Consider the following 22,307-nt stretch of genomic DNA (forward strand, 5'->3'; position numbering starts at 1 on the left):
AACAGATCGAGTTCTTCGATGGGTATACAGCTTGACAACGATGCTCATCAAATTCCAATGTTGTTAGATTTATTGACGTATAGGAATGACTAAAAGAAAAAAAGAAGGAAGAAAAATTTTAAGATTTCTATTTCCTATCGTTCATTCGTACGATAATATCATATGCACTGTTTCGCGTTGTTCTTCTTTTTTTCTTTTACTTTCACCGATGGATATTTCATTCGTTTGTCAACGTGCAAGAGAGAAAAATAAAATGGGCAGGCAGCCAGGCAGGCAAGCTCTTGCCTTAATAATCAATAGAAATTTTAATTTAACGAGCAATAAGCGACTTGTGTTTTTCATACGAATCATTTCGCTTTATTGACGTACATACGACGAACGAAGATTTTTTTTTACTTTCGATTGGATTTGGATTTTCGCTTCGTACATACGTCCGTAATAACGAAGAACTCTCGTCTTTTATCTAATGGATCGTAAAAATTGTAATTACGATTATTACGCTAAATACAACAAAAATTTTAATAACATAATTTTTATTTTAACCAAAAGATTATATTTCATAGATCGGACGATTTTCTTCCTTTGACATTTGAGTCGATTTCGGATTCTCATAGGGAAAAAGAAAAATTATACCAACGAGTTTCTCTATATAATATTTCGATCGAAAAATATGTACAGTTTATAGGAACGTTGAAATTCCACAGTTTTTTTTTTTTTTTTTTTTTTTTTTTTTTACTTTCAATCGGTTAATATCACTTTTAACTTTTTCATTTTGATCTTCGTGTTTCGTGTCGATTGAAACCTTTCGGCAAGTCAAGAAAAGGTGACCAAGGGGTAGAGGAGAGAGGAGCCGGGGGTAGGAGGAGTGAGTTGATAAATGCAGAGTAAGACAAAAATAGAATGTGCTTTTTTTTTTTCCACGTTTTTCGATGTGAATTAGAACGGAAAATCGGCTTTCGCCAGGTCGGATTTGGAGTCGCGTGGGAAATCGTTTCTTCAAGGCGAATACGCTTGCGCCCTCGGTGAAATGGATTAAATTCGATCGCGAGAAGTCGCCAAGTCTTATGGGGGAAAGGGAAGGGACGCGGGATAAAAGGGCTATAAAGGGACAGGAGTATTCTGTTAAAACGGAAGTAGGAAAGGAGAACACGTGAATTTTCACGATCGTATTTGCGCGCCGTTGTCCATTGATAAATTCTTTGCTCAGTTACTTCCTATCTCTTTCTCTCTCTCTCTCTCTCTCTCTCTCTCTCTCTTAACCCAATCTTTATCTATCTTTTTTTCTTTGCTCTCTCTCTCTCTCTCTCTCTCTCTCTCTCTCTCTCTCTCATATCCTACTATAACCCACTCGCTCGTATACGTTACCCATTGTCTTTCTCCTTTGTTCGAGATATTCAAAGCTTTCGATGAAGCTTCTGAGATCAGATATAAGTCTATCTATTCTATATATATATATATATTCTATATATATATATATGTATATATAAGACATAAGTTAATGTAACTTACTATAGCCGAATCCCGCACTGTCACTTCTTTTATAGACTGTCTCCTTTTTCTTACTTCGTAGTGATTTTTGCGATAAACGAGAGACTCCTTTCTCTATCTCTTTGAAAAAAAAAGTGTTTGCGTAATGATTAACGTGACAGAAAATATCTTTGTTTCTCATTCGTTATAATTAAAAACTTTTCAAAGATAATAAGTTTGATAAAGGATGTGATGGGATAGATATTATAGTTGGCTGAGAGTTTTGTCGTATTGTATTTGAAAATCGATTTGGATTCGAGATGCACTGATTCGTATGGCACTTTCTATAAATTATGCAAGGGACTATAAAAGGGACTCGAAAATCCATTAAATGGGAGAGAGAGGGAGAGAGAGAGAGAGAGAGAGAGAGAAAGAGAGAGAATATTTTCGAAGAATCCAATTGTTGATCGATCATCGTTGCATATAGTTTACTTGATCTATATAAACGACGTTTAACGGTTACGCAAAGTGGTAAACGTCGTTTAGGAATATGCATATTTAATGGGTTAGCTTTTGAGGTCCAAGCACAATTAGCATCGTGACGTTCTTAAGGAGAAAACGAGAGATAGATAAAGAGAAAGAGAGAGATAGAGAGAGAGAGAGAGAGAGAGCTTATTCGACAATGACACAGTATACATAGCCTCAGGTCTTTCGATGACAAGCGAAAAATCTTCACTTTTTTTTTTTCTTCTCTCTGATTACATACATACAATCACGTGTGCATGAAAAGCTTGCCAGTTTAGTTTTGCTTGTCATTTCAAATGACCTTCGAGATATATATCTATTGCCTGATATCGAACGTCTTCGTTGTGAATAATAACATTTATATTAAAAAAACTTTTATATATATATATATATATAAATGTTAACAATTATTTTTACGTACGAGTATTATTTTGTTTAAAATTTGGAAAATATATATATATATGTGTGTGTGTGTAGTACAAGTGAATTGAAATGAAAAATAATCGATTTTATAGCACTGGAGATAGAACTAAACGTTCGATTATCAGAAGCGATGCTAATTCAGCTACTCGCTTCCTATTGCCGTTTCGATGCGTGCATGACGTCGATAAGTGTATCGCTCTGACGAACGGCCGCGTCAGCTGCGTCTCGCTACGATTCCTTCCTGTCCGTAATACAAACGTATGTATGTATGTATGTATGTATGTATGTATGTATGTATGTATGTATGTATGTATGTATGTATGTATGTATTCTGCCGATTTTGCGAGATATCGCCGACTAAATGTGAATGTGATTATGTATTCGCTTTCTCTATATTTGCGTGTGTGTATGCGTGCGTGTGCACGTGTGTACGTGTGTTACCATAACTGTAAGAGTTATTGGACACTTTGTTTTCCATCTTTACGAAGGGATTCAATCGTTCTTTAAGGACGTGGGATAATGGAAGACTTATCTGTTAGAATATATGTAAGAATATAAATATCATGATTGATTATGATTAATATATTTATAATCGTCTTATATATATATACATATATATACACATACAATATGTATATATATATATATATATATATATATACTTATATGTACACACAACTAATACTTTTTTATCAACAATGCGATAGTCAATCTTTTTCTTTCTTTTTCTTTTTTGAATAATACTTGTTAAGCAAAGCGAAGTTATTCAATCGATAAATATACTACCTGTTTCTTTTTTGTTAAAAGTTAAAAAAAGAAAACAGGTGGAATATATATGTGTATGATACTTCAGACTTATGCTCTGTTTTCTGAAGATTCTTAAGATAGTATGGTGAAAGAGAGAGAAGTGAGAGAAAGAGAGAAAGAGAGAGAGAGAGAGAGAGAGAGTTGGGTCGATCGTTGGAAACGATCGACCAAACCGCGCGGTGACCGAGGTTGTTGTTCACTGCCAAGCATGTCCCAAGGGCTGAACAGAGTAACTCCCGCTTTAGACGTGCATTTTCCTGAGCCCCTGCAGGTCTATCTTGCGATAATCACTCGAAGAGAGTCATTAAAGTCACGTCACGCTGATTTTAAAGATGATTAGCTTCGTCGGAAAGTTCCTCCCGTTGCCCTTCCAAATTTCTTTTATAATAATTAAAGGGCGTGGTAGTATCAAGATTTGTTTCTATGCATGACATTTAACTGGGTCGCAAAATCAATTATTATTCGATATAATATTCTGTCAAGAGGACCATAGAAAACCTACGAAAGGATTATTTTCCCATATAAAGATTTTCCTTAATACTTATTCCAAAAGAAGAATAGATAAAAGAAAACTGGAACGATTCTTTTTTCCTTTTTCTTTTTTTGCTTCTTCTTTGCTTTTTTTTTTCTTCCTTTCGATCGGACGAATTAAATCGATCAATCGTATTCGGCATGGATTATGGATAAATTAAATTTTTCCATTGTAATTAACAAGACAAAAAGGAACTGATTCATTTTCGCAAGAGGATATTACTATTTTTCATTTTTAATTGATGTTACATGAAAATACATAAATCATCGTTCCCTTTCAAAAAGAGTATAAAAGATTGAAAATAATAATTCAAAGGTCGGATTAAATAATTAAAAACTTTCTTTACAATTGTTCCCAAGAGACAACTATAATTATTCCTTCAAGGGGTTTTGAAGACAAACAAACAAACTAAAAAAAAAAAAAAGGAAAGAAAAAAAAAAGAGAGAAAAAAAAAGAAAAGAAGAATCGATTAATCTTTTCTCTTCTTTTTTTTTCTTTTTGTTTTCTTTTACTTCTCACTTGAGATAATATGTACTAATGAATCGTTAAAAATAATTCAGGATCGATATTCCAGCTGATCCATTTAGATAGAAATGACAAATTTCTTATTACTCTTAACGATAATAGTACGAGCACCGACAACTAGGCGTCTTAAATCTTCTTATACTGGCACCATCGTTGCCCGTAAAACCGTTAAAATTTCATTCTAGACGATATTTTCCTTTTCTCTCTCTCTCTCTCTCTCTCTCTCTCTCTCTCTCCTCTCTCTCTCTCTCTCTCTCTTTAGATAGGTCGCATCGAATGCGTATAAAACGATATTGACACTAGACGGTTGCAATTACGTTATTAACTACGCTAACCCATTTTAGCTTTATTGACTCGGTATGATCATGCAATCGCGACGTTTAGACCTATTACATACAAACCTGTATCATTTTTGATAACGCGATCGAGAAAATAATGTGAAGAACTTGATGATTCGTTGAGTATATTGAAAAATATTTTGTTTTTTTTTTCCAACGCGAATATATATATATATATATGTATAAAAAAAAAAAAAAAAAAAAAAAAAAAAACAAATAAAGAAGTAACGTAGATAAGAAGAAATAAATTAAAAACGTCGTCGTTGAGAAATATTGAAAAGAAGAACGAAAAAAAAAAAAAAAAGAAGAGAAGGAGAAGAAAAAGGAGTACGAGAAAAATAACAATTGTAATAGTGAATATGTGATACTAATTATAATTGAGATTATAATTAGAAAAGTATTAGGAATAATGCGTTGGTTTGCTTATTATCGTATTGTTATGCAATAGGAAATGTACCTATATATTATACATATATATATATATATATATTTGCATCACGATAGACGTTTCGCTATTCAATTGCATTTCACAATGGAATATAATCGTCCTGGTAATACGGCACGCGTCGCTTTTCGGGCCTGGACGCCGATACTGGGATGTCCCGGGTGCTCTCCAAATCGATCCAACGATGGCGACGTCGCCATCGTTTCAATTCGACAACGAACAAGATTTTTCTATTGTTTCGAACTATGAGAAATTTCAATTATTTATTTCTATTTGGTATCAAATTTGTTTTTCTTTTTTTTTTTCTCTTCTGGTTTTCTTCTCTTTTTTTTTTTTCGAGTCCGATCAAAATTATTCAATATTTTTAAGGGCACTGGTACGAATTGAATTTCGATGTTATTTAATTATAAATATTTACTTATATATACACACACATATATATATATATATTTATTTATTTAGAGTAAAAATTATAGTTATATGCAAGGAAATTATTTAATATACATTTTAAATTGTTAATATGAAATTTATGAATATTTTTTTTTGCTCTCTCTCTCTCTCTTTAATGATTTTAACTTTTGATTGAAAAGAAACCATTTTGATGAAACAAAATGGTTTCTCGTATATCTGTTTATTTCTTAACGTTGTACTTGCCCGATCATAGGCCAGGAAATTTCCATTAGTTATCGTCGAATCGAGCGAAGTTTTCAACGAGAAGAAGTAAAAGAAGAAGAAGAAGAAGAAGAAGAAGAAGAAGAAGAAGAAGAAGAAGAAGAAGAAGTAGAAGAAGAAGAAGAAGAAGTAGAAGAAGAAGAAGAAGAAGTAAAAGTAGAGGAAGTAGTAGTAGTAGTAGTAGTAGTGAAAGAAGTAGAAAAAGTTGGCCGCGAATTTCGTAACCCTGATAGAAACGAATACGCTATGGCAACTTTAACAATTTCATTCGTACTTAGCGTGATTTACGTGTTCCTAATTTTTCGTTCCTTGTTTAGTAGGTTCTTACATGGGCGTCCAAAAGTCACATTTCTTACAGGATATTATAATTCACTCAAGGCCGACCGTTAACAGTAGTTTTCTACTGATCATAAAAGGAAATATGAAAAATTCTCTCTTTAATGTTTTTGATAGAACTATGGATGATCATCTTTTCTTAATGGATAAACAAATGATCGAATTCATTCGAAAAATTTTTTCAATTAAAATCTTAAAACAATCAAATATATATATATATATATATATATATTTGACATTTTCTGGCCGATTTTTTTTCATCTTTTTTTCCTTTTCTCCGCAATGATAATTCAATCGTTGGAGAATCCATAAATTGCAACATTCACGATTGACTTTAGTCTCTCGATATTTTTCGATAAGCAATCACGAGTGCGAGTGGATCGAATAGCCGATAGCATGCTATTCCTGAAGTCTCTCTCTCTCTCTCTCTCTCTTTCGTTCTTTTTCGATACGGATGACGGTCAAGGAGAAACGAAGCTGTAGAAAAGTTTGCTCGATCTGTAATTAAGCTTGAACGAAAGAGTTATCCGAAAAATCGTGGCTAATAATCGTTAGAATGTACATTGCCAGTAATAAGAACGTTATTAAACGTATGGCAAAGTAGAAGAGTCCGTGACTGGTCAGACACGGCTCGCGTGGCTGTTAAAAGTCAGAGTAAATTCCCTTTTCCCCGCCTCTCTTTCTCTCTCTTTTTTTTTTCTCTTAACGTTTCTGTGTGTGTGTGTGTGTGTGTGTGTATGTGTGTGTGTGAGAGAGAGAGAGAGGTAATAAGCGCGAGGTAAAAATTAGTTTCTATAGATAGAACGAACGCGGTAAGGTGAACAATAGAAGCAACGTTCGCATTCATAAAAGGTTCGCTCTATTTGATAGCTTGGCAAGCGCGTAAAAAAGATCTGGACGAGCACTCCAAGAGGTTATGCTCCCTCTGTCCTTGAAACAAATAGTCGAATTTTGAATGACGGAAGTCGTCGGTTAAAATGCCCAGTCCATTTTTCTTTTTTTTGTTTTTCCTTTTTTCTTTTTCTTCCTCTTTTCTTCTATTCTTTTCTTTTCTTTTTCCTTTCCTAAGTCAAAAACTAGTATAGTCAATCTTGACTCAAGCAGATAGAAATTATTCTCAATCTGATAAGTTATATGATAGAAATACAAGTGTATGTGTTTTTTGATAAAGTTTCATGATTTATGATTAACAATGTGAAATAAAAATAGAGAAAGAGAGAGAGAGTATTTCTATTATTTTGAAAGTAATTTAATTTATAAAAGATGATAGAATTGAATATATCTTTATTTATTAACTAACATTTCGAAATAATATCGAACAATTTATTTATATTTTACGTAAGATCTATTTCTCGAGAATCATTAAATCATAGTGGGAAAGAAAAAGAGAGAAAAAAATGAAAGATAAGAGGAAGAAAAAGGAAAAAGATGAGCACTATATAAAGATCATCTGTTTTATTTATGATATCTAAGTAACATTTTATTTTCATTAAGTATCAGAATAGAATCCATAGAACCCTTGACGATCTTCTTATCATAGGATGAAGAATTGGTTTCTTGTGAAAAATACGAGAGGGTGCTTTCGAGTATTCGATGGTATAGTTTGCCAATGCTGTTGGGGTAGGTAGGACGAACGAGGACGGAGATCCTTGCGAGTGAGCTCCGGAGAAGTTCGATTGGAATATAGGTCAGTAGGTGAGCGAATCGATATATGACGATCGTAGGGCACACGCCGTAAACGGTAACTGCATTATCGACGATTCTTCGAAGATGACGATCGCGACCTTCGAATAAGAGCCACTGCCGACGCCACTGCCGTCGCCACTGCCGTCGAGACTCGTTTGACCACGCGTCGACCGTTTCTACTTACTCGAACTTGCACTTTTCACCCTCTATCTTCTCTTTCTTTTCCCTTTTTTCCCCCTCTCTCTTTCTCTCTCTTTTCTTTTTCTCCTTCTCTCTCTCTCTCTCTCTCTCTCTCTCTCTCTCTTTCTTCATTTCCTTCTCGTGTCATTGTAATAAGTGGAAAATGGATCATACTAAAATGTTGCAGTACGGTCAAGGATAATATCCAGGATATTATCTGTCGCTTCTATCTATTATTTAGAAAGATCCTTTTCCCACGTCTATTTTGAATTTATTCAAAATTATTTCCTCATTTATGATTTTTCGATTTCTAGTCGATCGAACGACTCGTTCAGGAAATAATCCAATTGTCGAAGTGTCCCGATAAAATAAATACATATGACGATATATATATATTTATATATATATTTAGTTTTTCATTTAGATTAGACGTAAATCTTGCAATATGAAATTTTGATGAAGTTTTTGTATATGTTCGTGAAATAAGTTCGTACTTATTAAAATTCTAAGAGAAGATAAAAAATGATCCTTTTTACTTTTTTTTTCCTTTTTTTTTTTTTTCTTCTTCTTTTTCTTTTTTTCGAGCGATAAAAGTTCACAAACAGGCACTTTAAAGTAACAAATCTTTAATAATTCTTTAGATACATTAGGAACGTTCAAATTGTACCGACTGAAAGAACGATGTCTCGGTTCGGCACTCATCCAGATTACAAAAGACTTATTATTCCTTGTCGTAGAGGATTTTAAATAAAAACGTATATAATCGTTTTTGAGTTCTTGATATTCGTCCAAATAGCTCGTACGTCCGGGTTGTATGCAAATAGGTAATAAAAGGATATTCTTATGGTTAAAGAAAGGAATGCTACGAAATGGTTGGAAAACGAATGTACAAGAGAAATGTCTTGACCTTGATCCATGAAGAAAGAAAGAAAGAAAGAAAGAAGACAAGAACGAAAGAAGAGAAAAAGATAAATGGATAGTTAAATAGAGATAGAAAGAAGAGAGGGAGAGAGAAAGAGAGATATAGATACATAAAAAGGGAGGATATATATATTCCGTTTCAAACGCCCACGCTCGAGACTGACGTTTATTTGTGAGTAAGCAAAATAAAGAGAGAGAGAGAGAGAGAGAGAGAAAGAGAGGAAATAGGAATTGCAGGACAAAATTTGTGGATAACGTTGGAGACTCATCGTCGCCATCGTTGTCCATTTTTATGAGGATGACTACAACGAGATTCATTTAGCAAGGACGAGAGTTTGCTTCGATGAATAAGATAGAGATGGACAGTGATAAAATAGGAGAATAATCGAGGTCGTGTCAATTTGCAGCCGCTAAAAATCATTTGTATATGTTTCAGACGATAATTGCGATATGACTTTTCACACTTTTAGATACGCACATCGAAATATAATATATTCATCGATACGTACGTGAAATCTTCATTAGGAATAAATAAAAAAAAGTTTCAACATCAAAAATTCGTCGACATCGTTGCGTAGGGGATGATGATAACGAAGAACAGATCTTGTTTTGTTTTTCTCTTTCTTTTTGCTTTTCTTCCTTTTTTTTTCTTTTTTTTTTTTAATGTGTTTCATTTCGTTTTCTTTTTTTCTTTTTCCTGCACGATTACACACGATCATTCCGCAGAGCGGAGACACGATTTTTCTCTTCCACGTTATTTAAGACGCTAAATGAAGCACGTCCCCATCGTTTGTCGTTCATCCTTCCCGATTACGACATTATTCCATAGTTACTAGCCATGCTCATCCCCCTATTTCTCTCTAGCTTCTTTCGTTCGTTTGGTTCGCTCGTTCTTCCTTTTTTTTTTTATATATACTTTTTTTCTTTTTTTTTTTTTTTTTGCTGGGCTCATTCGAACGGATTAAATTCTTGCAGGGAATTTAATGCAGATTGTTTCCTAAATCTCTGTTCCGCGAAAATTCATATCGTTTTACGAGAGATTTACTTTTTACAATACGAGTAATAAAAAATTTTTGTACATATTTCGTTCCTTTTTTTTTTTTTTTTTGTTTTCCTATATTTTTTTAAACACTCCAAAAGATTTTGTTTGAAGCAAATTACCGTTTAATCGTGTTATGACTTTTTTTTAACGATTTACTATACGCGTATCCGTCAAAAATTTGCTTTTCAATCATTGACTTCGTTCTCTCTCTTTCTCTCTCTCTCTCTCTCTCTCTCTTTTCCTTTTTATTTCAAAATTCGTTCGATCCTTTTCTTTTTTCTTTCTTATATCAACTATTAATAGTCTAATTATAATTCACTGTCAGTTTATGGGGAACTTAATTAACTGGAATAACAAAGCTTCTCAAAAGACGTATGTTTTTACGATAATTTCAGTATACGATAATATAAGCAAAGAAGAACGAAGCTCTCTTGGAATAACGGAAGAGGGAAAAACAGGAGAGTTTGAGGGGTTGGCATGAAAATTAATGAACGGAGTTTACTAATCGTCTCGATATTCGCATACTGTATGTCAATCTTTCGTCGATTAATCTATGTCCGCGATTGCGGTTTTCTCTCTCTCTCTCTCTCTCTCTCTCTCTCTCTCTCTCCCTCCCTCTTGCTCGCTCTCTCTTTACCACGTTATGATGAGGAAAAAAGAGGACTGCGATAAGGTGAATAAAAAGAGGAAAGAAAAAATTTACGACAGGCCAGGGTCTTTGCCAAGATCGCTGAGGAACCGCTAACGATTCAAATGAAATTTATTAAACGATTCTGGCAATCCTCCACTCTTTATATTTTTCTTTTTTTATTTTTCCCTTTTTTTTCCCTTTTTTTATTTTCCCTCTCCCTTTCTTTCTTTTTCTACACTTCCGGCTACCGAACTCGTTCCTTCCTTTTTCCTCAAATTTCACGCTCGACTAAAGGGGAAATATTTTCTATTCGCCATAGGAATAAATAAATAATTGAACAAATATACACAGATAAATCTCGGTGCGATGCAATAGAATTATATGAGAGTAAGAATGAATGCACGCGTAAAAAAGGACGAATTAAAGTTGTAAAGATTAACGAAAGTACAATCTTTTTATTTCTCCTTCTTTTTTTTTTCTTTTTTTTTTTTTTTATATATAACCAACATATAATTCATTATCAAATAATCGATTCAATTAATGCATCCATTCTAATTGTAAACACTAATAAATTTACATATTTGATTAACGCAAGAGTTAATGTGAAAATGAATGAATAAAAGACGATATGAAAATGTTGTGATGGAATGGTCGATTAAAGATAAAGTTTGTTACAATTATTAAAAGAAAATGTTGTTTGGGAAGTATCGGATGAATAAACAGAAAAAAATATGAATAAATAAATAAATAAATAAATAAAAATAAAAGTTCATATTTCACTCGCACCAAAAAAAAATATATATATATATATATATATATATATATATATATAAAATATGTGTAGATAGATGATTCGTTCCGGGACATCTTATATAAGAAAAATTTCAAATATTACCGCATGAATAGTTTAGGAATGCTATCGTCTCAAGCACTCGAGATTACGATCGTGAATATAAGAGAGTGATCGCGAGAACAAGAATCTCTTATTTTTCTCGAAGAAAATCGTGTTTGACGTTTGTGCCCGATGCAATTCCTATCGTCCATTTTTTATTTCATACAATTTTATTTTTGTAAATAAACGTATCGTCGATCGTGCATTACAATGTTTGACCTCTCAATTTTTCTTTTCAACGTCGTATTCGATGAACTAACGTATTACATTTCCAACGAAAGAGAAAGAAGGGCATATTTTTTCGATTGGATCTGTCTAAAGGAAAAAAAAAAAAAAAAGAAAATTACGAGTGAATATATTTATCGATTTTAATATTTACTATATTTTAAATATATTTTTTAACGTTAAAGTATTTACATATAATCGCATTAATTTACCGTTCAAACGTTCATCCTTCTAATATCATCTATCTCAGTAATATTAATTTATTTATTCGCGCAAACATCTTTTCCCCAAACGAGAAGATATTTAAATTCAATTATCCTATGAATTATTATTGTTTGTACTTAAATGAAATGTTCATGGATCGATGAAAGATGATTTTACGAAACGACCGAAGGAACGTTCGAAACCAGGATGAAAAAGTTCTATCATACACGTGATCGTTCAGTAAACCGTAAGTCTTATAGGTAAAAGAGCTTGAAATTCGCCCTCAACTAAGGGTAGGATGAAATCGTAAAGGCATTTTCATCTCGGTGTCCAAGCGTAAGTAAGCTCGATCGGTTGGCTCTTCTGGAGCGTGCATATGAGCGCGTAAAAAGAATATCAAGTGGTGGAGGTTGTGTGTGGAAAGAAAATAAGAAGGGGGATGGAAGAAGGGTAGGAAGGAAGGAAGGAAGGAAGGAAGGAAGGAAGGGTAGAGATGGGTGGATGGATGGGTGGGTGGGTGGGTGAGATTGGTTTGAAAGGGGTGAGTGGAAAGACGTCGCGTCATAGCCGTGTCGCATAGCGAGAACAGGAGAGAGAGAGAGAGAATGAGCGAGGGGGTTGAGGGTTGGAAACTAGGAATGGGGGTGGGGGTGATCCGTGTCGAGGTGGTGGTAGGGTAACACAGGAGGGGTTCGAAAGGATGGCATGGCACGCGCCTTCGCAAACTAAGGCAGCCACGCTGCCGGCCGGTCGTTTTCTCGCGACATTCTCGTATTCTCTCTCTCTCTTTTTCTCTTGTACAATAGAAATGAACGATCGTGATCCGTTATTACTGATTATTCGGACGGATCTACGCGATCGTCGCGAATCGACGACGACGATGTGGAATAAGTTTGTACGGTGATCGACCGTGCTAGATTTTTTTCTTCTTTTTTTCTTTTCGTTTCCTTTTTTTTTTCCCATCCCCCTTTTTATCCTTACGGCCCTTCGCAAATTTCTTATTTAAAAGGGGAAAGAGAGGGAGAGAGGAAAACAAAGATTTGTTTTGATTTCGATTTGTCTTTATTATTTGTTTTCTTTATATTCGTTATCAAAGTGTGTTCATTGGTGTCGGTGAACTCCCGGAAGTGTTTCAAGATTCTTATCTACCTTTGGCACACTCGAACGTCGTCGTCGTCGTCGTCGTCGTCGTCGTCGTTGTTGTCGTCGTCGTCGCGTGAACTACCACTGATTGTACCAACTCTAACACGGTATTACTCACGTGTAATCCTCAACGAAGTGATTGACCAAGTTTGTCTTATTATTATATTTTTTTTTCTTCTTCTTCTTTTTCTTCTTGTTTTTTTTTTTTACACATTTTCAAGTGATCTGTGGCAGTGTCTCATGGTGACAACACAGTGTCTTTGCGTTCTTCCATTCTCAAGAAGAAAATCTTAAGGATTTTCTTTTTAGGCATTATAGAATGAATATTTTTCTCTGATCTCTTTTTCTTTGATCTTTTTTCTTCTGATAGCGAACGAAGAGCAGAAGATAAGATCTTATCGCTCGATCGGTATCACGTTTATCTTATGTAAGATAAAGAAAGAAAGAGAAAGATAGATAGATAGAGAGAGAGAGAGAGAGAGAGAGAGAGAGAGAGAGAGAGAATAAGTAGTAGAATCAAAGAGGGAAAAGATATATCAGAAATTAATTCAAATTATTCAGAATATATTATTATATAATTTATATCCAAGTTAAATATCAACGTTAATTTTGTTAAGATTCAAACTAGCTTATAGCGTTACATTTTTAAAAGAGGTACTTTTAAATATCATAGGGATTGTGACTTTTCTCTCTCTCTCTCTCTCTCTCTATATATATATATATATATATATCTTTATCTCTTTATCTCTTTCTTTTTCTCTCTCTTTCTCTCTTTTTTTTTTCTTTCCCTTGCATTTCGTTCGTCAAACGCATAATCGTCGCTAGAATAAGAACTATAGAGGGAACGGTCGCATAGCGTACGGGATATGAACGAAACAATTCATTTCTCGAGAACAATTATACTCTCGTGCAAAGAAAGTCACAGACAAGTAGTAGGTAAAATTTACTAGTGAGAGATTTTTATTCGTTCTTATTTCGAAATTTTAACCAGTGTTTCTATTATTAAGGTTAACTCACCAAGAATATCATGTCAGGTCATATTATTGCTGGTCCCCTTTTTATAATTATTTTAAATTGTTATCGGTATTTAATTATCGTGATAATCGAAAAAGTTGAAATGAAGATTTTCGTGAAAGGAACTTCAATCTCTTTTCCCTTTTTCTTTTTCTCTTTTTTTCTTCTTCTTCTTCTTTTTCTTCTTCTATCTCCATCTCTCTATCTCTTTCCTTCTTCGAATGTCCCGGTTTCCTTTTCATAGAACACTTCTTTTTTCTCTCGTACAAATGCGGGTGATCGTTATGAAATGGTCTAAGTGGGAAGAAAAAAGAAAAAGAGAAAGAAAAAAAAAGAAAAAAGAAAAAAAAGAAAACAGAAAAAAAGAAATATCGCGTTTATTATTTTCTTCGTAATAATGATCAAGCATAATTGTTAAAATTCGTCAGATAATTTAATGAGAAATCGTAGCTTAGGCAAATTGTTACGGCTTAGTAAATCATAGATATCGTCGAGAAACATATTGGTAGAGATTAATACGAGGGAGAGAGAAAAAGAGAAAGAGAGAGAGAGAGAGAGATATTAGTGCAAGTGCAGTAGGGATAATGAAGCGAGAAATTGTCAGGACTATTTATCGATTGTTGTAACGAGTAAGCAGTAAAAAAAAAAATTTATTTTTTTCTTTCGTTTCCTTTTTTTTCTTTTTCTTTTTTTTCTCGTTCTCCTCCTCTTCGTCCCTCCTCCTTCTTCTTTCTCTTTTTTCTTCTTTTATGTTTTTCTTTTTCCTTTTTTTCTTAGGTAGAAAGTAGGAGACGTAGGTACTCAAGTTATTTGTTCGTTAGCGACGTATGTTTCGCTATATCGATCGGTGAGAAGTTGTTCTGAGTAATACGAGGCGCGTGTCGTTTTAAAAACGTAATTCATGCGCTTCTTCTTTGGCTATGCCGAACGTAGTGGACAACGTACTGTAGTCCACTATATTGAAGATGACGTATACAAAAATTTAATTACCCCTCCCTCTTTATTTTCCCTTCTCTGAAATTTATTTACCTTGGACTTTAAAACCGTGTCTATCGATAATGTCGACCCATCGTAAAAATCTTCTTTCGAGTTAAGAGGAAACGAAGGGAAGAAAGTTCGAGCCAGAGTGCATCGTCGAGTATAGATAGATACTCATTATATTTTTCGATGACGTTCTTTTAGAAAGTCCACGAAATATATAACAGGACTTGATTCATATCACGACATTTTTTTGCCTTCCATCGACCCCCCCGCTCCCCGCTCCCCGTCCCCCGTCCTCACCACTTTTCCTTATTGGTATTTCTATATGAAATTGCATCTTTTATTTATTTTTATTTTTACGCTCGCGAAGAGGCAATGTTTTATTTTTTATTTTATTTTATTTTATTTTTTTCTATATTCCTTTTTTATCGGTACACCTTCGAACACTATAAAATCTTTTCATTACACATTTAATACTTTCTTCAAACGTTAATATATCTTAAATATTATATATCCAATTTTCTAAATGACCCTGTAAAATTTTTTTACATAAATAAAATGTTAAGTTTTCTTCTTGTCGTTCTGTCATTTTTCTTTTTCTCTCTTTTTTTTTTTTTTATATTCGATTCGCTACAATATTAATTATTGGAAAATTGAAATTAAAATAGGGGAACAAAGAAAAGTCATTAGAAAAATGTACTTTGTCAAAATAATATAAAAATGCATTTACCTGCGTGAGTAAAGATACAGAAGAAACCTATTTGTTTGAAAATTATTCATAGGGAAAAAGGAGAGAAAAAAAAAAAAAGAGAAGAAAATGAGGAAAGAAAATGAATGAGTTAACAAGATATTGTATAACCGTTTGGATGTATCTCGCAAAGGGAAAGAAAGGAAAAAGAAGAAAAAAGAAGGAAAAGAAGAAAAAAACAGAAAACGAAAAAAGAAAAAGAAAAATGAACGAATATGTCCCTTTTCCCGTTCCATTTCTTCTTCTTCTTCTTCTTTTTCTTCCTTCTTTTTTTCTCTCCTCCTCTTTTTTTTCACGGTTTCCGATAAACGTCCTTTTCCGTTTCCATTGTCTGTCTGCGTTGCTTTAGTTCGATTTTCCTTTCCGGTCAAAGAGCCCATTATCACTCTGTTCCTCTTATTTCATCGTCTCTTTCGTCGCGAGGGCTTGCTCGAGGGATGGCAATCATTAACTGACGTGTGAAGCGACCTGTACGAGAATAAGAACAAGAATGCCAAGCGTTTGGCTATTCTCAATAAAAAAGAAGGAGAAGAAAAAGAATGTATGCATATATATATATATATATATATATATATATATATATATATATATATATATCTGAGAGACGGAGAGGGGAGAGAGAGAGAGAGAGAAAGAGAGAAAAGTAGGGGTTGCATTTAAAGCCCCTTTCAATTTTAACTATATATTCTTTGAAATCGTTGCCAATGTTGCAACAGGCCCAGATCCACTCTACTTAAGAAGAAGTTAACCGGTTGGCACATATCGTATCAGCTTCGATGGCAATCCTGAAAGGCACACTTTAGAAATCCTTTCAAAGCGACGCCTACGCTTTAAGGATAAAACGAGAAATTGACTACTTTTATTTCCTCTCTTTTAAAAAAAGAGAAACGACGTTATCGAGTGGACGAAATCGAAAGGATAATATATATGTATATTATATATATATATATATAATATATATATATATGCGTATATAATATTTTTCTTTTTGAAATATAGAGTAATATATGTATCTATGATAAATGATGGTGTCAACGACGTTACGATAGGTTCGCGTGCTTTTTCTTGATTTACCTGTCGTTATTTTATTTCCGATGTGAATACGAAGATATGTCAGGGTTCGATTTATACTTTGATAATGTTCCTTTTTCTTCTTTATTTTTATTTTTTCTTTTTTCTTTTTTCTTTTTTTAAAGGTGAGGGATATATATTATGTACTATTGATATATATCATTGTTGCTTCTAATATATATATATATATATAACTAGTATATATTATAGATTCAATGTTTCACGTCTACGTAAATTCAAGTTTTATTTTGTCAATGTTTAAATTTTATACATATATATATATATTTTTTTTTTTGTTTTGTTTTATACGCGAATGATGTATTTCCTAGGTATAGATTGTTTGCTCTGTGAAAATAATAGAACTTATTTTTAGAGAAAGTTTCATTTTAGAGAAAAATTTATAGCTCCTACGTTATTTATTTTGCATTTGTGATATACGTGTAATAATAAATATAATTGGAAGTATTGGTTCGTAATAAAGGATTCTTAAATTCGTACGATAAAAAAGAACAAGACAATGATGAATAAAAGAGAAAAAAAAAAAAAAAGGAAATAAAGAAAAGAAAAAAAAAAAAAGGAAAAATAGCAAAGAAAGAAGAAGAAATTAAAGATAAATTAGGAAACGAACGAATCGATGTCATTTCATTTGAAGGAAGTAGTAATAAAACTGCGTTTAATTATCTAGGAAACTCATCGTACGAATAGAATCATCTTTACGTCCCTGTGAGCATTGGTTTCTGTGAACGGAGTTAGCGAAACGAATAGAAGAGAAACGTATGGTGAACCTCGAGGTTAATACGAAATGGAAGTTAATTACGTCTTACGATTGAGCGCTTCGAAGCCATTTTCGAAGTTGCGTTAATTAAAACTCGACGATGAAATCGATGATGCGTGTATACATTTACTATATGTATGTTAGTATCTCATAAAGAAACAGACAGACAGACAGACAGACAGACAGACAGACAGAGAGACAGACAGAGAGAAAGAGAGACAGGCAAGACAGACGGGCAGACAGATGTACAGAGACATATAAATATATATATATATATATATATATATATATATATATATATATATAGAGAGAGAGAGAGAGAGAGAGAGAGAGAGAGAGAGAGGAAAAAAGAAAAAGGATGGTTGAGGAATTAGAGAAGGAACAATGGAAATCATATGCTAGACAAAATCTATTGGAAGTAAGGCTCGCGTTTAATTCGTCGAATTCACAGGAAAATTCGTGTACTATACCGTATTAGTACTATTATTAGTATTAATAGTAATACTGGTAGTAGTAATAATATATATATATATATATATATATATATATATATATATATATGTACATACGTATGCTGATAAAAGTAGGATCATTCGATCGTATTGAAGGATATTTATTTTTAAAACGTGTTTATATAAAAATCATGGGTCTTGGCCAACCTAATTTCAAGCTTTTCTTAGATCGTTCTTATAAAAAAATGAGCAAGAAAAAAGCACATACACAAACATTCACACACATATATATATATATATATAGACAGACAAAGAGAGAGAGAGAGAGAGAGAGAGAGCATTGAGAGGACTTTGGCTAGAAATTGGAGAACTTCACGAGGCGTAAATTAATTGCATATTGCGATAGAACGAGCAGACAGGCAGGGCAACGCGGCGGTGCATTAATTCGTCCTCGACAATTTGCTCGACAAAGCGTACTCGCATTATCGCTCGATTCGTAGAATGTAGGTAGGGTACGTTCAATGACTAACTTTCTGGATCACTAAAATAGTATAGAATACATTCTTTATTCTTACTTTGATACCTTTTAATTGATTTTTCTTCTTTTTGTTTTTCTTTTTTCTCTTTCTTTTGCCTTTTTCTTCTTCTTTTTTTTTTTCTTTTTTTTTTCTTTTCAACCCAAGGATACGATTACGTTCTTTCCAGAAGTTGAAACATAGGTTGGATCCGGTAATTTTTTATTCATTTTTAATTTATTTAACCAAACGAGATTATTGATCGGCGAACACGTGGATTTACGTGAGTCATTATTTTATAAATTGATGAGTTTTCTATTCCTTTTTTTTTTCTTCTTGTTTTCTTTTTCTTTTTTTGTTTTTTTTTTCCTTTTTGAGAAATAAAAATATATATATATATATATTTTTTTTTTAGATTGTATACATTTATACCATAACTTCATTATAAATTTCATACGTTTTACATCTTAAATACATATAATATAAAATCATCATCATATATATATATATATAGATGCAAGAAACATTGTTAGTATGTAACACGTGTTACTAAACGTGTAATATTAATCGATAAATTTTTAATTAGGTATACGAGGGTGAATTTAATGGATCGATCGGTCATTCGGTTGGTTTGACCGGATGTTTTATCGTCTAAAAGATTTTATCTTTGAAATCTTTGAATTTCCAAGTTTATGCGTAATTTAGACGTCAATCGAACGATAAGTTTCGTTTATTATAGAAAGACGAAGTAGCGCGTGAACGTGTACGTATTACATACGTAGAACGTGGACAAAAACGTGTCACGGCCAATCGAACGTACGCACGAGGACATAGTTATTCTGACTTATAGCTTTTAGTAGTATTATTGCCAACTAATATCGAACGTGTCCCTTTAAAGATCATCCCTCTCTCTCTCTCTCTCTCTCTCTCTCTTTTTCTCTCTCTCTCTCTTTTTCTCTCATACATACATGCAAATATACATACGCACCTACATATAGTTTCTATCGAAAAGCTTTTGTTACAATGGTTTTCGAGCTTTCGTCCTAAAGGTTTTTTATGGATATCGTATATTTTATATTCCGTTGAAAAATGCAGCAAGAGACTCGACAATTTTACGATGTATATACATATATACATATATGTGTGTACGTTTTATCATATTGATTCAATATCATACCCGTTTTGTTTCAATGGGTTTTCTCTTAATAAAATAACATAACTCGTTATCACAATCATATTTTGGGCATACATTTCGACGATAAAAATGTTGAATTTGATGAAAAGAGAAATTAATCAATTTTCAATTCATTCGTCCTTCGCTCATTCAGAATTATAATGGAAAATTTTCTTAAAAATTATTATTATTAGAAACATTTCATCGTGAATTATTAAAATATTATTTTCTTTCGCTGTACAAAAATGTCTTAAAAGAAAAAAAAAGAAAAAAAAAAGGGGCAAAACTCATGACGATCTCAAATTTATGAAACGATATTGTTTCTTTTTTCTTTCTTTTTTTTTTTTTGTAAATTTTTCTTTATTTACAAAGTGAGGAAAAAAAATGAAACAAGAATATCGATTAGCATTCGATCGTCTTCTTCTTTGCTCGACGATCCATTAAATCGATATAAACGTAAATTTTACATTAGAATAGAAATGCATGGAAAAGGGTAGTGATAGAGATACTTAGGGGTTGTTTTGGGTATATCGTTTATCGTTAATGAGACACTCGGCCTCGGCTTCTTAAACATGGCATGATATATCCGAGTGCGAAGCCGTGACGACGTGTACTCGACGAGGAGAGACGACGGCCTTTCGAGTGCACTAAACTTCTCCTAGCTAACGTTCATACGCGTGGCCTATCTTTGAAAACTGCTGTTAATTATTGTAAGTAAGTAAGTACTTAAGAGTCTCCTTCTCTCTCTCTCTCTCTCTCTTTTTCTCTCTCTGTCTCTCTTTATGAACGCTATATCAAATTACGAAAGATATATTCCACCCCTTGTTCGTGTCGCCATAATTTATTTGAGATACTCTTTATCGAAGACAATTAGATTTCCTCGTTCTTATTTATAAATTTATTTTTGTATTATTCCTAAGAAAACAATCGTCGTTATATTTTTTATTTAATTAATCCTCGAACGCTCCATGATCCATTTAATTTTTCTTTTCTTTTCATTTTTTTTTTCTTTCCTTTTTCTCGTATCAATATTAAAAATTGAAAAAGAAAAAAATATTTCGTAGGATCTTCCATTATGGACTGTTAGAAATTAAAATAATAATTTGCACTATGAACTATACCAAATACTTCAAGTGCAATTCGTAAGATATAAATTATGCATTCAAAAATATGTATGCCTTACTTACCATCTGATTGTGACATACTTTCATTCAATCTAAATTTATCACCAAATTTCTGGTACACTTCTATTCTAATCAAGTACTGCATAAAATACCATATAAAACATTTCCATAACGATTGAATAAATTATATTGAAAGTTAGAGTTTCATAGGAGGATAACATACATACGTACATACATACATACACATACACACACACACACACACACACACACACACACACATATATATATATATATAATATATATCGTGAAAATAAATATTGGCATTGATAAACTAATAAAAATGACATTAGTTGGATATACTTTATTTTCCCATTGCATTCGTTTTCTTTACAATTTGGCACCGTATTCCGATCAAAGTTTACTATCAAAGGAGGAAAGAGAAAAGTCAAAGTTTGTAAAAATAAATGTCTCTGCTTGAGAGAGAATATATGTATATGTATATGTGTTTATGTGAAAATGAAAAGAGAAAGAGATAGAGGAGGACGATCGAAGACCACGAGGCATATCGACCGTGCGCTTCGCGTCGTTTTTCCGCATCTTGCTGCGGTATCTCACGTCCCTCCCCTCTCCTACCGCCCCTATTACTGTTTTTTCTTTTCTTTCTTTTTTCTTTTTTTTTTTTTTTTTGCAATACCTCGATAACAGGATTTCCACTTCGATCGACGAAGTGACGACATTTTTCGATCGATTCTTTCGCGGATTATTTATCAATTTTTTTTCTCTTCTCTCTCTCTCTTTTTTTTCGATAATTTTTCATTATTTTTCTGGCACTTTTGATATATCTTTTCTCTCTCTCTCTCTCTCTCTCTCTCTCTCTCTCTCTCTCTCTCTCTCTCTCTCTCTTTTTAATTTTTCTCTCGTGCGTAATACAGAAACAACAGTTTTCCGCGCGTGCTCAGAATTTTTACTCCCGTTTGGCGCGACAACACCTCGTCGCAATACGCGGCTACGTCGTGTTATGCAGCTTTTTTTCTCTTTCTCTCTCTCTCTCCCTCTTCCCCCTTCCCTCTCTCTTTCTATCTCGTATCGATTTTCTTCGCTAGCGACTGTTCGCGATCGACGACGCGCTTTGGACTTTTATCTTTTTCTTGTTTTTTTTCTTTTTTTTTTTTTTTTTTTCCATTTTTTTCTAACTCTCCCTCTCACTCTCTTTCCCTTTCTTCCCCTATTTTTTCTTTTTTTCATCGTTTTAAAATCCTTCGAGATAAACTATATATAAATCGATATGATCGTTAAAAGTGGTAGTGGTTTTACGATACTTTTTTCAAAGTATACCACATTTCCATTTATGTTTGTGTTTTCCAAATAATATTTTAACTCTTACGGCCTTTATGAAATAATAATGATACTATTGTAGTAATGCTTTTGTAATGTAGAAGCTAACTTATAATATATA

The 22,307-nt window shown here is 33.0% G+C and overlaps 1 protein-coding gene across 14 annotated transcripts in view; it reads left to right on the forward strand.

Moving 5' to 3' along the window:
- Positions 1-22,307, forward strand: part of LOC124430284 (potassium voltage-gated channel protein Shaker) — a 137,996-nt gene that overhangs the window by 68,130 nt on the left and 47,559 nt on the right. The window contains exon 1 of one of the 14 annotated variants that reach the window (XM_046976608.1): positions 12,576-13,141. The exons of 12 other annotated variants lie outside the window; for them this stretch is intronic. The gene's annotated coding sequence lies outside the window, so the exon portion shown is untranslated. Of the gene's footprint in view, positions 1-12,575; positions 13,142-22,307 lie in introns of those variants that run through there. One more of the 14 variants, XM_046976609.1, reaches the window with a different exon arrangement.

Source organism: Vespa crabro, chromosome 18 (assembly GCF_910589235.1).
Source record: "Vespa crabro chromosome 18, iyVesCrab1.2, whole genome shotgun sequence".
Classification (NCBI taxonomy): Eukaryota; Metazoa; Arthropoda; class Insecta; order Hymenoptera; family Vespidae; genus Vespa; species Vespa crabro.